General features: G+C 40.0%; 1 protein-coding gene across 8 annotated transcripts in view; it reads right to left on the bottom strand.

The window, feature by feature from the left end:
• Positions 1 to 19,873, bottom strand: part of ZEB2 (zinc finger E-box binding homeobox 2) — a 184,064-nt gene that overhangs the window by 74,679 nt on the left and 89,512 nt on the right. The window lies entirely within an intron of this gene.

Here is a 19,873-nt window from a genome sequence, read left to right as displayed (position 1 = left end):
ACACACAAAAATGACACATGTTTCTTTTGCTCACTAGGGAAGCACAGCCTCCATTCTTAACCCACTAAACCTTTGTCTGCTTGTTTTCAAAAGTAGCATCATTCCACCTCACAATTGACAAAACCAGACAACAATGAGAGGGACAGTGACATGTCAGACACAAAAGCTCAACACATTATGGCCACTCTAAACAGAATACAAAAGCAAGGGAATCAGTGATGTGTAAACCAAACAATGTGAGGGGGAAAATATTGAATAATTTCTGTCATGAGGCACTGGCTAAAGCCTGGCTCTAATTGAATTAAACTCCCATTTATTTGCTCAAGCCTCAACTACAGGCTGGGGAAAAAAAAAACCTTAAGATTTGCTCAACTGTTCTGAGGTACCACCTCTCCTCACCCCTGTATAAATCTACCATCTGTGCTCACACGCACAAATGTTCCATCTCGCAACAAATGCACCGAGACCCTACCAAGCACCGAAGCCAAAAAAGCACGAGGCACACAAAAGCTCCCCAGGCCACCCCAAGTCTAAAGGAGCAAAAGGGGGAGAAAAAGATCCTTTGCTCATTGCCCAGGTGAGATAGCCTGGTGCGTCCTCTCAGCCTCGACACGCGTCAAGTAAAAGAAAGGTTAAAATTAGAAAATTCAATTTATTTGATAATTTCCCAGAATAATTAGAGTTAATATGGGTTAATTAATATGCAAATCTCTCAGCAGATGTTCTGCAGCAGGGCCTGTGTGAGAAAACAGCCTTTGCTTTCTCCTACGTGATTTTGGCTGTCAGTTATTGGGTATAATTACTGTAACTAACCGAATACACACAAAACCTTTGGAATATAAAATTGTTACAGTTCTAGTTCTGCACAAGCTGCTACTTTTCTGCAATAAAAGCGAACAATTTCTTTCAGAAAATAGGAGCCTTTTTGTTCCTTTCTTGATTTAAAAAGAAGAAATGAATCAACTAAATGGCTTATCTTTTTCTATGCATAATTAGGTCAGTATTATATGAACATTCCAATGAGCAGTGGTACAAACGTACATATAAAATGATAGCTCAAACCACCTGCAAAATCACATAAAATTGTTTTATTCAGAATCTTTTTTCTTCGGCAAGAGAACTTTGAAAGGCTACGTGTCTTTCTTGCCAATACTGCCAGTGTTTAAGGGAGAAAAAAAAAATCAAAGGAAACCTACAGCTTTACTTCTAACATTTATACACACACACACACATATTTAAGTCATAAAAGGTACCAACATTTTTAATATGCGCAAAACATGATTCTCTTTCTCTTTTTAAAAATTAGCTGCAGTGAAATATTTTCAACTTTTGAAAATGCTTTCACTTTGAATAATAAAAAAGAGAGTTTCTCTGTGCAGGTCATCTGTCAGCAAAATGAATATATGAATGCTATTATCCAAAATGGTTTTTATCCTCTTTGGAGAGATTCAGTCTTTCATATATATCAAAGCACTCCTTACTTTTCCATACCATCAGGTAAATAATCTTTTTTGCTGTATGTAAGAATTGTTAAGCTGGAAGACAGCCAAGGCAGACGTTAATGGGTTTACCCAACCAAGTAAAGATTACTTGTGAGTAATGAAAGTTGGATTGGGCTAACCTTAACTCTTTCTACTAGTAAGTAGCTTCAGATTTTGCTTTTAAATTCTTAGGCAGATTTTAGAACCAGATTTTTTCCCCTTCATTCTGAACTTTACCCCAGTTTTAAAATATTCAAATATTTTAAAATAATCTAGCATTTTATGGATTCCTCTCCTCTGTTATCCCTTGTTCTTTTAAATCACATGTGAACAAAATCAGTATTACAGATGAATCTGGTGATAGAAAGTGTCAGTAAACAGTTCCTGCTTTTTCTTTTCATGTATTCTACAAAATCTCTATTCCCTCGTGGTCTTCTCTTGGTAATTAGTAAAAATGGTGAATAAATTACAAATTATGTGTATATGTAGTGTATCAGCACAGTCAAAGAGGAGCAGATAATTTACTAAATTTCCCTTTTTCATCACTTCCAGAGTGTTTCAGCAGTACAACGCAGTTGCATACCTACTTAAGCCAAGCAATATGCATACTTGTAACAATCCCACTGACACAGGTCTGTGTTTGAACACCAAAACTTCTTATCAGGCAGTCCTGTTTGAAAGGCTGTGTGTCTTTTGAAAGTCAGGAGGTGGGGGCAGGGAGAGACTAGTTCTGGTTATAAAACTATGACCACTTGTCTCCAGTAGTGTGGTAGGATCGCCACCCTTCAGGTGGTGCTTGAAGATCTTTAAGCACTATAACTGAACTCCAGGCTACAGAGATCAGTTCCCTGGAAGAAAATGGCTACTTTGGAAGGTAAACTCTATGACATTGTATCTTGCTAAGGTGTCTCCCCTCCCCAAATCCAGCCCTCCCCAGGCTCCACTCCACAGCTGCCAACCTTATAAATGTGGTATGACGGCTGAAAGCCACCAAGATAACCCCGAAGACACACAGCCATATACTTGTGCATGACCGTTCCTAAGTAGCATAATCTGCTGATGTTGGTAACATGTCTGCTCAAGTGCTAGGTGTGGCAGAATCCAAATGGGTACATCGCTATTGCTCAGGAAAGCAATTACATGTATTACAAGCAACTTAATTCCTCCAATAATCGTTGCTTGTTAGAATATACACATGGTTAAAATATTTTCTTTAATCTACAGCTCTTTGTGAACTGCTAAGGCAAATCCACGCCGGTATAAATTTGCCAAAAGTTTTTTTTTTTTTAAGGGACATCGATAAAGATATTATGGCACCTACAAAACAACAGGGCAATTCTGCTAACAATGACAATATGACACCAATCTGAAATTTACAAATAAACTTCAATGAAAATGGCTATTTCCTCCCTAATCCTTTTAGCTATCCTTCACTAACCAAGGCCTCCCTATGTGTTCACTGCAATAGAAGCTCAGCACTTGGGTGTTGTTGTTTTTCTTCTTCGTTGGGCTTCGGTTTAGTCATCAAGATTATCTGTGGGCTGACAGCTCTATGATCTATGGCCTAGAACTTAAATGACGACGACAAAGGAGTGCTTTGAAGGCAACTACAAATTTTATCCTCTGCCTAGCTGAAACTATCTTATGAAGTATTGATAACACATTATCTTTCAGAACAGAATAACGCTGAACAAAATGATACTAAAAGCTGTTTTAAGGAAACCTACTGGCTCAGTAAAAGTTATTATTCAGAAGTTTACATGTCCTGTGAAAACTTATCAAAATGCTCTGAGCACAAAGTACAGAACCTACGTTGCAATTAAGATAGAGTGGAATGTAAAGGGGTGCATGGGAGATAAGGCCACTTATTAACAAATAGAAAAAGACATATTTATCCTTGATGAGAACTGGGATTGCACAAATTACTTTTCCTTTGGCTCTGTACATGGGAGACTAATCATGTTTGCTCATTTTCACTTTGTTGGGAAAGAGGCAGGAGTACACCTCAGAACAGCTCCCAAGTGATTTCATTGTCCCTCTGCAGTGCATCAGAATTTACTGCCCTAGAATTTTTAACTTTAAACTCTATCAGTTCACAGCTGACAGGTGCCAGAAAAAAGAAGCCTTTATAGTTATGTAATTAAAAAAAAATGCTTGCATTCCACCTTTCACACAAAGGCCCAAAGCAGCTTGTAACAAAACGCCATCAAGGAATTTTTTAAAAATAGAATGATAAATGGATTAAAATACAATTAAGACACTTTCTTTAAAAATTGTAATGCCCCAAGCCAAAACTCCTCAGCATTAGACAAACAAGATCCAATGACCCACTGGGGGGGGGGAGGATCCCTTTATAGGCTTTTTCCTAAAGGATAGAAGAAACAGAGCTAACCCTTGCCAGCAGATGACCAGGCAACAACTGGAAAAGCCTGAGCTGGTGCCAAAAAGTACACCGTTGATGGAAGGGACAGTGAGAAAGAACTGATTGGTGGCATACAGCTGACACACAAGTTCATACAGGGAGTTCAAAGTATAAGAGGAAGACTATTGTTATACTGCTATAGGGCAAGGAAGCCACACACTATTATAATGCAATTTTGCAGGGAACAGAAGAGTGCTGAATATAATAGGAGAGACTTTATTACAACGTATTCCATAGTATTTGTATTGATTAAAGGATGTTAGGCAGAGTTAAAATTGAATGCCCCTTCCTTCTCTTTTTCTCTTGTAAAAATCAGATACCAAGTTCACAGGAACTATACCAACACAGTTAATAGCATGTATGTACCATTTTCTTTACTAAATAAATTCTAACTGTTAAAATGGTAAACACCTGGTAGATTCCAATTCATTAAATTACTTGCCAAGTAATCTTTTGATTTATTCTTAAGATCATTTCTCTGGACATTGCTTGTGGAAGGAGGATTATAAGAGGAAGATGATCAGACTCAGTTCTGTCTGCATGCGTGCACAAACACACCTCCTCTGTTATGTACTGATGTATCAGAATGTACACCTCCAGGGAAATTTGCAATATCTCCACTTTGTTGCTTCCCTGAATGCTTGTGCTACTTTTTGGAGAGGCAAAGGCAATTTTTTATCATTTCTGTCCTTATTGCATCAAACTTGAGATAAAATTCCAAATAAATCAATAAGTACAGAGCCCACAAAGGTGTACATAAGGGGGGGGAGTGTCCTGCTTGTTGATATGAAAAGAAACAACATTTCATCATGCAGTGTCAAAATTAATCCAAGAACCCTGATCTGGAAACTCAAAAAACTGCTTTCCTCAAATGCTTAGGAATTTCAGATAAGGAATCAGCAAAGTTTTGTAGCTAAAGGGCCATATGCCCTATTTTAATAAAAAAGGAATCCATAAAAAATAAATTACTTTCACTAAGTATATGCAAATTCCAATGTAAGCAATCAGAGCAAAATTAATTTTGCCAGAACTGATTAAAAGCATTAATAAATCTATATGCAGTATTGCTTCAATCTGATACTATAAATTTATTATACTTCCTGTAAGATTAATTATAATGCTACAATAACACATTATGATGCCAGAACATATTACCGTACATTCTGTTAATAACAGTTAAGCACAACCTGAGTCGTAATTATGGACTGTAACAAAGTAATTTGATAGTGATTGTTTTCTTTAACTGTTAATGTTAGATGGGAAATAAAATGTGTATGTGCTTGTGTTCATTATATTTTTCCATCTAATACAATACCTAATTAAAATCACAGAAACCTTGCAGCAATTGTTCTCACACAAACTCTCCTCGCTTCTGTTACTCACCAAAACTGTCAGCTCGCCTGAGATAAGGGAAGGTTAAAAACAACTGTTTAAGTTATTCAAGGTTGGTTTGAATTTTTGTCCGGAGCTGAAGACCAGCTTCCTTGCATTATTAAATACAGCATGTACCGAACACCAACTTCATCACTGGATATTTTTTCGGAGATACAACTATTTTCACAGAGTGGACTCAAAAGAGATCCAAACCTCTCACTATTGTCTTTTGAATCCAGGATAAAAGAATCCAACATCAACAGAACTGAGCTCTCTTTCTAAAGACTACAGGGGGTAACTATAGGCGAAACATGGCATGATCCCACAGCCAGACAGCCATACACTTTTCAGCTCAAGCATTCGAAATCTTTAGTAGCATCAGCACGCTTCCTTGTCATAAACAGTTTGGAGTCTGATCCTAACTATAGCAAGTTGCCACGCTAAACTTCCTACCTGGCTGCTGTTCCTTAAACACTGCATGTGGGGCAGAATTCCAGGCTTCAAGAATATAAAACATTAATACAGTTAGCATCCCCTTAATAAACTTTAAAGATGACACTAAATGTGAGAGAGCCACTGAATAGAAAATCATTCCATTTAAACTTGCATATACACACACACATTTCAGATTAAGCCTGAGTACAATGAAAAAAACAGTGTGAAGGCACAATTCTGAATGGCATCTGTGCTCAGTGCTTCAGAAGACTGCTTACTGTCATAAAACTCTGTGTGTCACCAGCTGGGGGCCGGGGATTTAAAGATGTCAGGGGGACCTGGTCTCTCAGATGGGATAAAGATCAGAAGGAAAGCTGTCCAGGTGATGCCCAAGCCCCTGAACAGGCCTATCTGCACTCTCATTCAAATGATAATGAGTGTGTAAATCACATCTGTTCCCCCTCTGTGCCTGTATCCTTGTCACCTGAATAGCATCCCCACCAGGTATCAAATGAGCTACAGGAAATAGGTTTCCTTTTTTTTATCCAACTTCACTCTGAAATGACAAAATGAGCACCCTGACCAGGAGGCCCACAAGCCAAATGGGGATTCGAGCCTTAGATTTTCATAGCAATAAAGGGCACTTAATTGCGATCAGCGTCACCAAGCAAATGCCGCTTCAGAGATGTTCAGCAGGACTGTTTTTAAGTTTAATTTGTAAGGTTGATCATTGTCAGCTATTATGCTCTAATGATGCAATGCAACAGAAAATGCCAGCTTTTGTTTTCTAATTCGTTTTCCTGCCTTACCTTAATTTACCTATAGCCCATTCCAGATTGCCAGCAGAAGTCTGGATGTATTTTTAGACACCAATAAATTCTGCAATTAAAATATTTGTAAATGTTTCATTCTCTAAAACAGACCTTATTTATATTTTCATCTGTAAAGGACATTTTAGATCTATGGATTTATTTCATCTCTGGGTTCATCTTTGTCCTCGCTTCTATTATTATTATTATTATTATTTCGTCTTTCTTTTCTTTTCTTTTTTTTGATCAGAGGCATGAAAGAGTAAGTAAGTGTGAATGCTTAGGTACCTGGGGTATGGAAAGGTGGTAATTAGCACAGCAGGATAATTGATGTGTAGATTGCAGCATGAACAAATGCTTTGACTTGTTTGTTCTTCTCACTCTTCCACATTCATTCTCTTCTCCCTCTCTCTCTTTCTCTCTTTTGAAACCCAAGCTTGCTAATGAACACTCTACCTGCTTAGTTAAGTTCATAAGGATATACTGTGCATCCATCTAAACAGAACACTCCTGACTCCCATCCAGGATCTGGATGTTCTTATTGAACAGCCTTCTCTTGCTCAAAGACAATGCCATAAAGGTAAAAAAAGAACCTGGCTGATTTCTGACCCGATTTCCACCAAGTCAACTCTAGGAAAGTTGACTTTATGTATTGTCCCTCCTCCTCTCTCCTCGGACAGGATACGGAACTGAGTAAATGATGTTATAGTTTGTGTATGTTATGTTATGGATAGATAAGTATGTTATAATGTATTCTATACTTTATTTTATGATGTTACATTTTTATAAGTAAATTAATGTTTCGATTTTATTGTAAATGTTATGAAATATTGGAATATATTTTACTTGTTACAACCCACCCTGAGCCCTCAGAGAAGGGCAGGCTAAAAGTTCGAAAATAAATAAAAAAAATTTTTTAAACAATCTGCTAGAAATGTTGCACCAAGCACCCACTTATCAATAAAACCCCTCTAACTCATTGGTATTTTAAGTACCGATGACTGGTAACTTTAATTAGGTATCGTAAATGTGATGATGGTTTGCACATAAAAAAGGGAGTTGACATGACCAGCAATTTTTCAGGGATTTAGACCTTATTTATGCCATTTTAGGAATAAAACACTTAGATTTTATTCTTATAGGAAATATCCCACAAAGTTCCCCCCAAATTTGTAAAGGGTAAGAAAGGCTGCTTCTCACGATTGTCTTTGGTGTGGCAACTGCCATCTGCATCAACTAGGCATCTTAGGCATGTGCACAGCTTGTCCGTGCTACCTTACTAAGACTCTTGCAAGGGTCCAAATACCCCTCCATAGAGTAGCAACTAAAACATCTATGTGCCCAGTCCAGTGTGTCATCATCCTGCTCTTCAGCACCATCACACTGAGCACCAGCAGTCAGCATGCACAGGAGCTGCCATGTTGGAGGGGACAGTAAGAACCAGCTCATTCTCCCTTCAGGATTAACTCCTCATTCACTGTTACATGGGATGACCACAAGAGAATCAGTTTTCAGAAAGCAACACGACTGGAACATGTGTCACTCTGTTTGCTTACAGTATTCTTTAAAGCAGCGTAAGGGAAAAAGAGTGAAGATATCCTTATCATTGACCGTCTGTAGGCTATTACGATGTGAAGGTATGCAATAAAAAAGAGATGGAAAGATGGGTTTGGAAATGCTATTTAACATGCAGTACTGGATTTAATCCACCCTGCCTGGAACTTGGGGAATGCAGACCGAGGGATATATTTTTAACCTTAATGTGATGTACTGGGAGTGGACACATTCATTTCCATTCCCGCACTGAGTGCCATGAAGTCATAAGGGATGGGGGAGTGGGGGGAACGGAACAGGAGGTTGCAACTGGAATATCTGCTCAGCGTCCAGTTCTGAGGTAGTTACTCAGTCAAAACTACCAGTCCCAACCTGCCCTCTTTCTGGGGGCAGATTTAAACCTAATGATACTTAATAGCAATGACTGCTGCCTAATAGGGATAGAATTCCACTTAATGGGAATGCCTTTGGGGATTTAGTAGTGCTTAGGTGATTTATGTGTCAGCCTTACGCTGTTTCTGTGTGTGCCTCTGCTCCTCTAACAACAGCTTTTAGACCCCATCCTGTACATCAATCTTGCCCTTAGCTCCGCCACAAGAAACAAGGCAAATGGATTTCTTTCTTTCTTTTTTTTTCAAATAGAGCAGTTTATGGAGAGGAGGGGTGTACTGCTCTTTCCAAACTGCCCACACACATTAGGCTGCCATATGCCAAGGGTCTCACAGCTGGTCATGTTGCTGTCATGTGGTGACTAGAATGTCCTAGCCCCTATTTTAGTGCAAATATACCGGCCCCAAAGCAGCCTGTTCAATCACCGAGCAGGCTCTCCACAGCTGGGCAAATGCTTCAAATAACATCTAATGGGTTTCCCTTCTAATCGAAGTACCAAACAATGTGCAAAGATCACAAACAGGATCTCTACTGCTAATTCCTATCGTGAATATTCACATGGTAAAACCACAGAATTTATTTGCTGTAGTGGCTAAGTGCCGGGGCACAAGGATGCCCGTATCTTGAACCAAGGCTTACACACAAGCTACATCATAATAAGCATTTTTATTTTGTCCAGCATACAAATCTATCACAAGTCTATCACATCTAGTGGATACCATATCATCTAGTGGATACCATATCAGTGTCCCCAACATGCCTATGTCACTTCCAGTCACGTTGGAAGTCACATGGGCACATAGCTGAAACATCAGGTTAGACTCCCTGCTCCCAGTAGGCCCATTCCCCATGCCTTGCCAGCTGCCTGGAGGGACCTGGCCTCCCTAACCACAGCACACACAAGGGGAGAGTGGGTGAAGGAATCAGTTCTGTCGGAAGCAATACTTGAGGGTTTTTAAAGATCATCATCATCCCAACAGTTGAATTACAAAAGTGCCAGTTACAGAAACAACTAAACACGATAGAGATCAGTTTCCACATGGTGCAGGCAAGTTTCTGGCATTGACTGGCCATTTGAAGAAATTAGTACAACACAAGTATTGCATACTACCTCATTGATTGCAACCATGCAGAAGGAATCTGGTGCAGCTTCAGTACAGGGCATATATTATGGCCCCAAAGAAAGTAAATAACAACACAAGGCAATCATGGCATGTATCATTCTACTGAACTATGAAACTTTCAGTGGCCTATGATTTAGGAATAACACACACACATGTGGGACACCATTCTACTGCTATGGAATCCCTGGATTTTGAGGTTAGGTTGACTTATTGTCATGGTGTATGACCGAGAAGATCAGTGATCTGTGTGTTCTGATCAGAAAAGAGTGAATCCCCGCTCAGTCCCCCTTCACATTAGCACCCAAATTTATGACTCTACAAGTAAGCTCCCTGCTTGGAATTAAAACTACAAACAAATCTGCCAGGTACAATGGGGGCAAGCTCAGATCCATTTTTAATCAGATTTTAATCCCACTCAGCATCTGCTTCACTTGGGCTTGTGGAGATCTCAGGGGGTCTCTTCGAGCCTTACTAATGTAACAACTAAATGATGCCAAAATACATACTCAACACAGTACTAAATTTACCTTGTACTTTAAAAGTATACACCTATTCTATTAAATGGCAAACTGATAAACACGTCTGTATATTGTGTTAACAGAAGGAGGAAAAGAAACTAAGCAGAACATCACAAAAGTAATCAGCTCATTCTCTGTTTGTGTATATTGCAGCCCTAGGGTAGTACACAGTTGGCAGGTGAGTGTGAGAGCCATTGAGCACTGTGGAGTTTTCCCAATGTATTGTAATTACAGGAACACTTGTCTTAAATATCTTAATCACTATGAAAATTCAGTGTGTAATAACCCTAGCTTTTGCCTTGACAGCAGCAGCTTGGTTCAAGCAACAGAACTAAGAATCAAGAGGGGGGGGGGAGAAACAGGGTTCTTTTTTCCACGAAATTAACCTGATATTTTCAGGCAAATAATCTAAAACTAATCAACCCAGCTGATGTGTTTGTAATGCTAGGATAGCCAATCAAGAATTAAATAATTCTAACAAAATGCTTATGTCACCCTGTTTGGAATTCTTTTCCCTTTTTTGGTGCTTGATCAATGTTCTGGGATCCCCAAACACAATATTTTAGATATGCATTAATTAATCTAACAATGTCTCAAAAATAACTGATCCAGTCCAATATCCATGGAAATAGTGGTGGGGCTAAAGTCTCGAGGACAGTAGGTTAAATCAGAACAGCAAATCTGCCTAAAAATAAATGTAGCCAAGACAGACTTTTGTGGAAAGTAATATCATACAGAATAAGAGATTTCAGCCATTTTGGATTCAGTCCTTACTACTAATAGAGTTATAGGGCTTTTTTATACTCTAGCCCTGTTCTAGCTCTAGTTGTGTTAATGTAACCATATGCAATGACTAGTGACCTCAAACAGTGTCAGTTAGTCCCACCCATATACAAAATCATTTCTGTAGATTGCAGATACTTCCCACTATCTGGAGACTACAGTTGTGCATCTGTATCAGGTACATGTGCAGAAGCCTACTGTGAACATGGATCTTATTTGCTGAATCAAGACATATATCATGGGTCAATACAGAGTTGAAACTGATTTGACATATCTGGAGCCTTAACTGAAAACAAGTGCATAGCAGACAGAAAGACAGAGCAGACCAAAATTTCTTCTCTTGCCTCCAAGTCCTGCCCACTTAAATATAATGGAGGGTTATAATTCCTCTCCCCAGTTTGTTGATGGTACTCACTCTCTATCTTATTACTCTTGTACACAAGTGTGTTGTTGCCATGGTTAAAAAGCTAACCCTCGGAAAGCATTCCCTCCAGAACCATTAGCCAAGGATTTCTGGATTGATATTTCAGAAACCTCTGGGAAAATCTTACAATCTATGGATTTGTGAGGCTTTGCTTACCCACTCCACGTGCATTTCAAGGTAAGAGCATTTGGCACAACAATGTACTTCGCTTTAGTATTTTGAAAAATTATCAATAGTCGAGCTGATCCAGTTACACTTCAAGGAAGGTTAAAAAAAAAAAAGAGCTGTGATTTTGGCATTTTTTATTAAAAGTTACCTCATTTGAGGCTCAAATATCCCCAGGTTCTCAGAGATCTGGCACTTTGGGATACAAGAAAAACATAGGTGGGAACAATATTGGGGGGGGGGGCGAGAGAGAACCATATGTAAAAGAAAACACATTTAAATTTGTTTCCACGTATGAGATCATATTTCTGGCACTTTGTAGAAGCCCTATGGAAGCTGTTATTTCCAATACTGGAATTCTACAGTGACTAAATTGGTGTTAAATTTAAATCTGTTCAGGAAGTAATAGTCAATCTGCATTCCACATAAAGACTCTCACAGGCAAAATCATTTATACAAGGTAAAGTTGGCAAAAGGAAGTCAGTGAAAGGGAGGGGGGAGAAAGTATGCATTAACCCATGTTTTTTTTTTCAGATCAGATGCTCTAGTCTATAAGATACTTTGCTTACCAAAATGAAGTTGCTTCGTTAGAATACAAATAATCCTACTAGCACATTTTCATAACGTCAAGTAACAAAACCACTCATTTTAAATGCATTATAAAACAATATAAATGAATGCGTTTTATGGAATAAGTGCCATCATTTGCCAGTTCTACTGCAATGAAACGTAAGGAGCTTTTAAACAAATGCCTAACCATGTTATTTCAGTATCCTTTATCACAGATTCACTATTAAATTTTTAGAACTTTGTTAACATACAGCGAAATCTTTATAACAAATGGCAGGATTTCCACAGAGTTGTTTGCAGTTTCTCCTCAGGCTGATTTTTCAACTAGTTTTCCACCAGTGTGCTTCTGTACATTTCATCAGAGTGGTTCAGATAACACTCTAAACTAGCCTTTTTCAACCTTTTGATGGTGAAGGAGCCCCTGAAATAAATTTTCAAGCTTCGAGGACCCCCAGAAGTGATGTCAGTTGGCCACGCTTCCTTGCCACGCCCCCAGGAAGTGACATGTCAATGGAAATGACATTACCACCCTTATCCTTCATCCTCCTTTTATTCCCCCTCACCTTTACTACTACCAAGGTGGCTCTGCCTCAAGTTGGCTTGAAATAATGGCAGGAGTTAAGAAGACAGTCCAGGCCCCCCATACTACAACACAACCAACTTTCTCTACTTTGATTTTTACTCCCATGGCCTAACCACCACCTCTGGTGGCCAACTCCATTAAGGCAGGAGGGGAAAGACTGCGGATCCCCTCTGAAGCCCCCAGAGGTCCATGGACCCCTGGTGGGAAACTTTGCTCTAAATCATAGCCAGAATGGTAAAGACTATAACTTTGGAGACAAGAGTTATCTCCACTTAGATATGAAGCCATATGACCTTGGACCAGTCACTGTATCTGAACATAACTTCCACCTCATAGGTTTGGTGTGAAGGCAAAATGGCAGGGGAGAGGAGCAAATCTTTATGCCACCTTTCCATGGAAAGAAGGGTGGGGTTTTTTAAGTGTGTGTGTATATATATACACACACACACACACACATGATTTGGAGGAGCAGGAATGTCCTGCGAAATCATTCACTTCCTCCTTGATCGCATGCAAATCACCAGGCCTTAACAACAACAAAAAAGTAATCTTTAACCACATTTTGCATGCATTTATTTTCTGTGGAAAATACTGGAAGCAGCAGAAAATAAGGTAAAGGCTACAATCCCAAGCCACTTCTTTCCCTACAAGTCTTCCCTACAACTCTTCATTTATTTACTTCCAACAATGCGCTAGGTGCAGTACAAGAGATAAGTTACATACACACCCCACCCAGAGGACTTACAGTCTATTTATAAGCATAGAAATTGGGTCTGAATATTTTCAGCAACAAGAGCAAGCACTAAATCCTGTTAACACTAATAGCTTACAGTACAACATGCACCTTGAACTAACTGAACCTCCAAACAACAGGCTCACAGACAACCAACAAAGAAATGTGCCTAAAAGTGGACTGTTGAAAAGAAAATCTGCCATGTGAGCAAAGAGTACAACTGGCTATGTAGCCATTTTAGAATAACTTCAATTGCATCATTGGTACCATTGTAACATCGAATTAATTTTCCTGGGATGCGCCTATGAACACTGCCCACCAATCTAAGGTATTCAACTATTGTGACACAATGATGAGTGTCAGAGGAGAAGCTTGGCAGTAAATAGCTCCTCCTTTTGTTCTGAGTCATGGCAAAAACCCTTTCCACGCAACAGATTCATGGAGATGGAGCATATATGCGGAAGGAGGGGATGGATAGATCACTTCAGTGGCAACTTAGCTCCCAGGACAAGCATATTCACTTTGAATTGTCTAAAGTGCCTACATATGTACAAGTATATGTTTGTAGGGCTCTCTCCTCATGACTAGGAATCCTGCTTCTTCAGAATTCAGATCCTACAGAGTCACTCCTGTATATGTTTATAGCTGCATGGGATTTTTTATACTTGTACAACTTCATGTGTGATTGAAATCCTGTTTCATTTGTCAACACACATTGGCTGTTTCTTTAAAACAGATGTACAGTTTTAAATGCCGGATGTACATGCATTCACTGTAATGCACAAACAAGGCTTTGCTTTCATGGATCCGTTGTATGAAAAGGTCTATACGGGACCTGAAATAGGACACAATACGATTTCAGAGATACTTAATACCTACATAATTTTGTACAAAGTTATGGCTGCTTGGTCTAGGTACTACTATTCACTTGTGGGGTAATTAATTTTTCACATTGTGCGGGACTTCATAATTTGTGTTTGTGGCTAACACAACAAATCACAGAATTCCACACAGTGGGGGAAAGTCATTTTTAACAGGAAAGAGAAGCACATAGTACTCCTAGCCTCATGACATCCTGCTGAGAGAAAGGATGAAGACTGCATGTGAAGTTTGAGTTGTACATTATAATTCTCCAGTGTATTTAAGGGGTCCTTTAAGCCTACAAAACACAAAGCTTTACTGAACATAAGGTTCTCTGTTCGAGGCCACTGATTTGGCATGCTTCTTGCAAGGAAGTCTGAATGCCTTCAGCACAGATACCTGGTGTGCTTTCCTTTGGGGGGGGGATTTATGCTGCTGTTCTATGGCAAATGAACTTTTCAGTTTGCGTGGCACTATCGGTAGCATGATACAAACTCTTAATGCTCCCAAGATAACTATTGTCTTGAACAGAATAATGGTAGACATCTCCTTGAACCCTCACAGCTATCTGCAATGTCCTGCGCCCCCCTCTCCACCACAGTACAATTTAATATAGTGCAGTTGGTATTATTACTGGCGAAATGCACACACATGCTCTCCTCTCTACACACAAATAACCAGAGTTCTTATTTTTCATTTGTAGCAGTAATAAGATGATGGAAAGTTGAGTTCTTTGCATATTAGTGGAGTGATCAGCACTACATTGGCTGTTCATTGCCCCCCTCCCCCACACCAACTCCCACCCACTTAGATGCAGCTGAAAACTTGTGCACATAACTACATATATAAGAGAATATTTATGCAGGCTTCAGTTATGCTACAGCTTACTACAAAATGCCACTGGAATCCAGGAATCCCTCTATACTGTCTTCCAACCGATTGCAAATGGCATTTTACAAATATTTTTAAATCTGTCCTTTGAATTTGTGCTATAAAGAAAGCTTCAGCAAAGTCTTAAATGAAACCCTTTATCTTTCTTTGATGTAGCAAAAACATATTGTTCCATTTACTTTCAAGAAAAGTTTTGTTCCTAAGTGGTTTCCTAAACAATTCAGGAAGAATTCGGGAGTACTTGTCACAATGGACAGTATTAGAGGTTTCCTCATCATGTGCCAGCACTTGCCAAAATAGGAAGTATGTGGCAGCATCCCGGAAACTGGAAGTAAAGTTTGACCTTAGGAAAATGTAGGACTTCCAAAAGTTTAGAATTGCTCTACTCATAACAATTTAGTGAACTGAAATAATTCAGGAAATAAAAGAATGTGCTTATAATATATGATGAAAGAAAGAAATGATGAAGTGTGGCACAGCTGTTTTCTTCACAACTGATGCCAGAGGATGGAGAACAATTTCTCTTTGAAATACCTAGGTTTAACAGAACAAGAATGTTCCTCATTCATATCTCAACGTTTTGGCTAGAAAAACTGTTTTAATCCCCATTAATACCTCTGAGAAAGACACCAGACTATTTCTGAACCACCAGCACACTAGTCCAGTGGCACCAACAAAGTTGTGGGGAGATGAAAATCAAGATATAGCGTTCATGTTCTTATACCTTGAATAAAACTTTGTAGGTGTTAAAGATGCCCCTGGACTCAAACCTTGCTCTGCTGCTTCAGATCGGACCATTATGCACGGCTGCCGAAACGGCGATTTCGGGTCACATGGAAAACGCGGAGGGGGAAGACGTGACGCATACCGGTTATGTACGGGGCGGGGCGCGACGGCGGCAAAACCCAGAGTAACCGATTATGCACGCGGCGATCCGGGCGCCGCTTCTGGTTGCGCCCCGGTCACCCGGAAGCTGCGCTTTCTTCCGCGTTTCACTGACGCGGCTTTTTCGGCGGCATGCACCGAAGCTGCGGCCGGTTGCAGCCGGCTCCGTGCGTTATCAGTGATTTTAGTCGCCGCCATTCCACCCCGAATGTGCGCTAAAACCCCCGTGCATAATGGGTCACCAACACAGCTACCCACCTGAATCTAGCTGAGTTCCAGTTCATATAAACAAAGGCATGTTTTGGGGCCTTGATTACATGGCAAGTGGATCTCCTGGATCTTCTGTTCCAAAAATGTACATTGATTTGGCTTAAACACACCACACACAACAGTTTGTCAAATCACCATTTGTCCTCACATGAAATTGATTTGAGAAGACATGTTCACCACATGCATGGCAAAAGGGGAAACGAAAAAGCTAGCTAAGTCCTGTGTCCAGGCACAATGGCTAGATGAAAGGGTCTTGAGTTAAAGTTTTTGTACTTGGTTTATTTTTCCCACTGGAAACTGAACTTGCAGTTCTTCACAACTAATTTTTAAAGCAGCCCTGGCATTTTCAGCCTTCTGTTTCTGTGCAATCATACAAAATTTGGAGCCTGAAGAACCCTCCAAAAGTAAGTTGTAAAGTCTACACCGTGTATTATAGAAAAAGTTCCTGACATTAAAACTCTATCCTACGTTCCACCAAGACTTGGAGCATCTTCTGCACTAATTACCAGCTGGAGTGAGGGAAAGTTAGCCACCTGAGAGGTGTTGCAACCTGGCACGATATTGTGGTGATTTTGTGAAGTAAATGCAAGCTCACTACTACAAAAGCCCAAACACTTGATAAAACTCACTGATTTTTTAGAACGTTTCAGCCATACAACATTATTCAACTACTCATCACTGTGAGAACAGGCAATCAGGAAAGCTAATTTCTTAATTAGCTCTGCTCCGGTGGTAATGATTGTAGATCGTGTCAACTAAAATCTGTTTGGATTTCTGTAAATTGGAGACCGACAAGCCTGCAGTTCCGTTGCCAACCTGATAACTCTCACCCCCCTGTCTTTTGTTTTTCCTCCCAGCCTTTTTCCTGTCGCCATCTCGGTATTTAATCTGACACTGCCAGGCAGCAAGGAGAGTTTACTCTTCCCTTTCATGAGAAAGAGAGAGAGAAGGAGGAAACAGAGGAAAAGCCAAACATTTAAGTGGGGACAAGAGGGCTGACTGCACAGGAAACCTGGACCAAGCCTAAACTCCTGACAAAAGCCTTTAATATTTTCTACATTCCTCAAGGCATTTGCCTTCTGTAGTAAGTCATATTCCTTTCAAGTAAGCTCCAATAAGGGAATTCAGGGTTTAGAAAGGGAAAAAACCAGGAAATGTATAGCTTTGTAAGTCTATCACTTTATTTACTTTGTATGTTATAGAGTTAAACTAATTCACATCCTTCCTGTTCACATCTGGCATGCTAATTTCATAGCCTTTGTAACAACCTCAAGAGCTGATAATAAAACAAAGCAAAATTAATCACCAAAACCAGGAAGTTTTAATGACGACATTTTACCTGATCCAAGAAATATTATGTGCAGAACATACTACGAGGAGGAAGGAAGCTCATCTACTCTCTTAGCTGGTCACTTAATACACATATAAGGTAGAAAGCTTTTTTTCCTCACATGCTATGCTGTGGATTGAACTAGGCTTCTCTTGAACCAGGTCAAACATAACATATACAATTTCCAGCCCTACTCAGTCCGGCTTATATTTTATTTCTTGAAGACCGATTATGCACAGGGGGAAAGGCCAGGCCAGCACCTGCATGACAGCGGGGCAAATCCACGCTTATGCATAACATTGCAGCCAGCCCAGCCTCTTCCCAGCCCTGGCCCGCTTTAGGGCCTCCAATGCCCTGTAATAAGGGAACACTGATATTTCAGCATTCCCCTTTGTAATGCAGACGCCATCGGTCAGGTCTGAATTCTGAAACTGTCAGTATTGAATTCTTGTCAGCTAGGGCTAAAATCAGACTGAATTCTCCTCAGCATTCAGTTCCGAAGTTTTTCTCCGTTCAGCCGCTGCTAACCAATCAGATCTCTTTGGAGCAGCCTGTCACTAAAGGCTCTCTATTTCTGTGAAGAATTAACCCTTCATAGTCCTTTTATCTGTTTGTCTTTTATTTGTCTGTGACATATCCCACCCTTTGAATTCATTGCTTCAAGGGAGGCTCTCACAAACTTCTCCTGTGCAGTGAGTGCATATTACCTTTCTGTTTACTTTAATACCAATAAACATCTTACACCAACATATATACAACATTCAAAATGCATCAACAGCCTGTTTCAACAATCTCAACTCTTAGGTGGTTCTGGAGAGTGCGTCTGCAATGGCAGTTGCCTTCCCTTTTATGTGCACAGTATCATCAACACAAACGAGACTAAGTAGTTTACCCACCAGCCTTTTGAACATGATTGGGACTTTCCTAAGGCCAACTGCTAAGACCATGAAATCTAAGAGTCTCTCTCTAGTCACAAAAGCAGCTTTTGATAGGTCCTTAGGATCCATGGTCACCTGCTAGTATCCTTTTGTCAGATCTATAGTTGAAACAAACTGTGCAGCCCCAATTGTTTCCACTAGCAATTAGCTCATCCATCCTTGGCATCAGGTATTCAACTAGGACTGTAACCTTGCTCAACCTTCAGTAGTCAACACAAAATCCGACCATATTATCTGGCTTTGGAACTTACCAGTGAGGTCCAAGGTTTAAGATTTCTTTAATCTTTCTCTTGATACTGATGTCGTTTGGGACAGTTGCTCTATAACAGTAGTTCTCAACCTTCCTGATGCTGCAACCCTTTAATGCAGTTCCTCACGTTGTGGTGACCCCCAACCATAAAATTATGCAAGTGTCCTTTCACAGAAATTAAACTGAAACTGACCGATGGCGTGAAGATCCATTGTTCATGATTTTATATAAATTGGTTTTTTTCCGGGATTTCTCAGTTCAGTTCTGCCTCTTGTCCCACCATGCCGATCTCACTCTTTTCCGCTGCTCCAGTCAGACAAACGCTCTATCTCACAAGGCTGTTGTGTGGATGGTGCCCCCCCAGCCAAGCTGCTTGCCCTGCTGCAACTCCTGTGAAACGGTTGTTCGACCCCCAGGTTGAGAACCACTGCTCTATAAGGTGGGAGAGCAATAGGCCTAGTATCTCCAGGATCAATGATGTCCTGAGCGAAATAGGTTCTCCCTGGGAAATTGGATGAGATGGTCTGATACTCAGTTAAGACAGTCTGAATGTGCCATTCCTGCTCTTTTGTCATGGTTGATGCCAAATTTACCTTAGTAACCATGCTACATTTGGTTATCTTCCCCCAATGTGTCGATACAATTTCCTCTTTTTGCCCTCCTCTGACCACAAGGAGCAGATTACCTCTATCATAGTAAGGGTTAATCATGTTCACATGAAACATTTTACACTGCCCCCCTTCAGAATTCACATTTATCAGGCGGATTATATTTGAAACCTTGCTTACAAATCTGAAAGGTCCTTCCCACACTACTTCCAGTTTGTACTGGAGGCTTTCAGTTTCTGAGGCTTCAAAATGAGGGTCTCCTGACTTGAAGACCTTTTCCCTCTCTTTGGCATCATACCAAGCCTATTTTTTCCTAGGCTCTTTATATATTGTCTGCTGCAGCCCTTCTCAGATCTTGCAGGTTTTCCTGAATACATCATTGCTTTTGATGTTCTCTCATACTGTCCATGCTTCTTTAAGGATGTCCATAGGCTTTCTTGTCTGATGTCTGAACAGCAGTTGAGAGGGATGAAAA

This window comes from Paroedura picta, chromosome 2 (assembly GCF_049243985.1).
Source record: "Paroedura picta isolate Pp20150507F chromosome 2, Ppicta_v3.0, whole genome shotgun sequence".
NCBI lineage: Eukaryota > Metazoa > Chordata > Lepidosauria > Squamata > Gekkonidae > Paroedura > Paroedura picta.
Note: the sequence above shows the minus strand (reverse complement) of the source record. Positions and strands in the feature narration are given on the sequence as shown.